This window comes from Olea europaea, chromosome 12 (assembly GCF_002742605.1).
Source record: "Olea europaea var. sylvestris chromosome 12, O_europaea_v1, whole genome shotgun sequence".
Taxonomy (NCBI): Eukaryota; Viridiplantae; Streptophyta; class Magnoliopsida; order Lamiales; family Oleaceae; genus Olea; species Olea europaea.
Genome location: NC_036248.1, coordinates 18,479,239 through 18,484,316, shown reverse-complemented (window position 1 = coordinate 18,484,316; position 5,078 = coordinate 18,479,239).

The window sequence follows — 5,078 nt, the reverse complement described above, 5'->3', positions numbered from 1 at the left end:
AGGCATACAAAGTCTTTTCACACAGGTCACATATTCACAACAAACTTCAGTCTCATTCATATATTAAGATCACATTCAGAGCCCAATCTCTATTACAGTAAGGTCACATGCGATCATACCCATATGCATTTACGTCACAGATTCCAAATGTATGCTTATTCGTGAATAGACAACAGATTATTCGTAACATCGAAAACGAAAAATCAAATGAACAAACATTCTGCGTTCAAAATGGCAAACCCTACCCCATTCCAACGACGGAACAAAATCAACATATTTCAAGGTCACATATCTTCAATACGTCTTCAATACATGTTACCTAACAATTATTCAATCAATACCCGTCACTTAATGTATTAACAGAACATAAAAATCAACATACCATGCGATTGGACTTTTCGCAAGGTCACAGACGACGCTGCAAACTTTTTCATGTGGGATTTCGTCGGGCTTTCCTCATGCTTCCTCTTTCCTCTCCTTTCTGGCGTGCCATGGATGTTTATCGCCTTGGGTTTAGTCATTTTTTGTCGATCGTAAAATGGAAGTTTTTTGACAGAGTGACGGGGTACGGGAAGAATATCCGGTATGTGACGAAGATTATTTCCTTGACAGGCCAGAGCGGGATAACTAACTCGAGATTTCGTGAGGTTCGTAACTGTCGGAGTGGTTTATCACAGATCGTGGGGAGAGGTTTGGGGCAGTTTCTCTCGTTTGGTAAGAGAATGAAGAAAGATAGATTTGAAGAGCGTTAACAACGGAACCGCGAATATTTTAAATAATTAGTTTTTTTTTATCTAATACCGGATATTTGACTAGAAAAGTTGGGCCGATGATTTATACACAGTGAACTTCAAAACCCTGGCTGGGTGTAATTTCCTCAAAATTCATATATGCAATAATAAAAAATATTAATTCGGCCATTTTGGGGTTCGGGTAGATTAGGCAGCTTATGCAGGCCCTATTTGAGCCCATTGTTTGAAAGGGGCTAAAAAAGAGGCCCACAACAATGAATCAACGAAAAATTTCATATATACAACAATAAAAAGTATTAATTCACATTTTACCATGTGAATATATTATTAACTAAAAATACTAGATTGATGGTTAAAAATATTAATAATTCTGGCTGCCAAAAATAAATCCTAGACTAGAATTTGTAACTGATGAAAAATTAAATCCCCTTATATCACGTCCTTACATCAACTAACCTTCCATAAAATAGAATTTAATGGAAAAAAGGCACTCCATGATGAACGTAGACATTCATATCATGCTGGTCCCAATGCAAAAATATTTCAATATCTTCATATCAATCTTCTAAATTCAGTTGATATACATATTGCAAAATCAAAACATATTGTCAAGATTATAATTATATCACAAGGAATTAATATTCATTTTAATTCTATATTAGAAATACTTTATATCTCAATTCTTGCATGTAATACATTCTTCTGTCTGAATCAATTTTGTGAGATTACCATACTTAGCCACCTCTTAATCATCACACAATGGGGTCAAAATCTAAAAGGTTTTTCAAAATGGATTTCATATTGCATACACAGTCACAAAGAAAAATCACAAAGTTTATGTGCCATGTGAGAAAACAAAAGGGACAACCATGTGTGGATGTTGTGGAGGGAAGGGATATAATAAAAGAAGTTGCAAGCACCTCTACCTTTGTGCCACGTGAGAAAATGGAAGCGCCGGTCCTAGTTGAATTCATAAATGAAGAATGCTTTTGAATATTACATTTACGACAAGAACCTAGATGGGTCATTTGTTCCTTACCCCATGGGAACGTGTCTGTGTGCGTAGAGTCCCCGATTCGCATTAATGCTTCATTTGCAATAGTGGGCTATGGGATTGTGTATAAGAAGGATGTTAAAAGATACAGTATCATCAACTTCACAACGTCCTCGTTTGGCATGTTCGGGGATGGTTTAGAAAAGTTCGTTCGTGTTCTAAAAGGCGTAATGTGTGGCGATACGTTGATGCCAAGCTAAGGACAATGCGAGATTAGGCAGGGCAAATGCGTAAAAAAGCGTTTCTTATTTTAATATTATTTTACATTTTTATCAATAAAAAATTTATTTAATAATTATAAATTATTTAATAATTATAAGTTTTAACTTAAAAAAAAAGACTCGCATAACCACTTCTAGGCGTGCATTGGCACCTTAGCCTAACCTCGCGTCCGTTGACCGCCAAATAAGGCGCCAAGCAAAAGTGCTTGGCGCCTTAACCTCGCCTCTCGCCAACGCGCGCATTGGCACGCTATTTAGAACACCGGTGCTCTTCATATCGCTAAAGTAAATCCTTTTCAGTCTACATTCACCAATTTTAAACATACTTATGTTGTCTTCTCCGATGCATTTCAACTCGGTCACCATACAAAATTCTTGAATTGAAAATCTAAGGAGATTCCTTGCAACGTTGAACCACATTTCATTGTCATTGGATTGCACAACTTCCATCAAAAGCATTTTTGTATTGTTTGGTATAGAATCCAAATATAATATATCTGGCGGAAGTGTCCAAAACATGTTGTCGAAAAAATTTGTTTCTGTGTTTCAGGTAGATCGTCTTTTAGATATGAAATTATGTCATCTTTGAAGAAGATATTAGTGCTAGCGCCTACTTTGTTTCCTGCTTCTATAAAGTATAAATAATCTTGTATGATTAAGAAAAGATAAAAGGTGATGTTAGTTTATTCGGAACCATAACCGTGAAAGCACAATGTCAACACTTAACGAAAATAAGCATTAAACGTTTATGTAAAAAATTTTAAAAAAAATGCACTACACGTTCTCATTCTATTTCACGATACGCAAACATTTTCATCATCATGCATTGATCCAAATCAAACAATGTATTCAGAAAAATAAAGAATATGGATTGGAAACATGTCAAAATTATAAAAATCTTTCTTGAACCTTTTAAGGAATTAGCACAAATTTTAAGTAAAAGAGTACAACAAAATTATATCTCGAAATAAGAATTTCGAACACCATATTAAAGTTGCTACTATCAAAATGCTTAAAACTGGAAAAAAAAAAAAGAAAAAAAAGCGTAATTACGGGTATAAAAAAGAAATAGCATGTCGTACAAGATTTAACAAAGTTTAAACAAAAATTTTATAGTCCTCATAAAATCGAATATAATGGCCTATTTAACACCTTTGTATTCACATTCGTCTTAACTAAAACATGATGAAACCAATGAAGGTTAAACAAACTTTTGAGAGTCATCATAAAATAAAATATAATGGCCTATTTTACACCTATCTATCTATTTGCAATTGTCTCGACTAAATAATGATGGACCTATGATGATGCATCATACAACATGTATATTAGAATTTATGTATTGCATAACTTCAAATATTTTGGCATAGCCTCAACAACTCAATACATTGCATTGTGTGCAATAAAGAACAAATGGAGCCAAGCAGTGCTCAATCACCCCCAAAATAAATACACGTGGTTTGTGTTGAGAAAGCACCGTCTTTTGCTTTTTGGTTGTCAAATTTGGAACTTCATATTTGATTGGCCTCGCACCCTTGTCCTCCAATTTGTTCTTCATGCTTGACATGTACCGAATCAATGAAACTGAAGAATCAATTGGTTGAATAAGTGATATAGTGTGAAATATCCTTTGTGGTGGGTCCGTAGAAGATCGAATTGGGGATTTGACATTGAGAATTTCTTGGCCTGTGATTTGGGAGATATGAAGTTTTGGGAATTTTGGATGTGGAATGTGAAAGGACGTTAATTTAGGGATTTTTTTCTCCAATTGAGCGTAATATGGACGTGTTTGTTGTATACGAATTTAAGGGCGTGTTTGATGGAGAAATCTTAACTAGGAGATGAATTGTTTATTATTTGGATACTTTTTTCACATTTCATTTTTACTTTTTAAAAAATAATACATATAGTTAATAAAATGTTGACTAGTAAATCACAAATATTTATTGAAAAGTAGGTGTGTGGCATAATTTTCACATGAACTAATGATGAAAGTGGAAATTACGAGGTGGGCCGTGTTTTGAGACAATATTTCATAATTAAAATTTAGAGTTTTTTCCTTCAAAAATCAGATGATGATTCATCTGTTAAATATTAATTAATTAAATTAAAATACACCTACCCATGCCTCACCCCAAACCCCATTTTATTCCAAACCTTAATCTCATTTCACACATCTCCACACACACACTCTCTCTCTCTCTCTCTCTCTCTCTCTCTCTCTCTCCTGGAATCTTCCATCCTTTTCCCATACTCTCTCTTTTTGCCCTACCATCTTTCGACCATATGCATCGCTATGTGGGTGACCTTATTTTTTTTTTCCAACCATATTTGCTGTATGTGGCATATTTTTGTTTTTCTGACTAGATTTGTCGTGTAGATGGTGATGGTATAGTTGATGATCTTGTGCTGGAGTTTGTGGTAGATTTAGGGTTTTAGGTATTGAGGTAAATTAGTTTTGAATCTAGAGTTTTGGTGGTGATTGTGCGAGTGGGGATGGAGTGGTGTTGGAGGTGCTATTGATCACATGTTAATTTTGCACAAGTTAGAGATACTAGGTCACATATCATATTTAATAGTTGCAAGTCGGTGTAAATGGGTTATAGATCAATTTTAACTCGTCCGATATGGTAACAAATCAAACGTCATAAATTTTTGTGCAAATATAACAAGTCATAGATTCAAATGTATAGGCCACGATACATATGTCACGAGCTATAGACAATGGTTATCAAGTCGCATGTCATATTTCATAAGTAACTGATCACTGTCACCTGGCCACAGACTCTATAGAATTGGTCGCAAAACTTTGGATCAATATCATATGTAAATGTACAATCATTGATCAAAGATCCGACAACCACCATAGAATTTCGGTAACATCCCACCATCACCACCATTTTCACAACACCAAAAGCCACAAAAAATAACCCCAAAATTTTGACATCATCACCGAGGCAATTGTCGACGTCATTGTCAGAGCCACTGCCGAAGAGAAGAGAGAGAGAGAGAGAGAGAGAGAGAGAGAGAGAGAGAGAGAGAGAGAGAGAG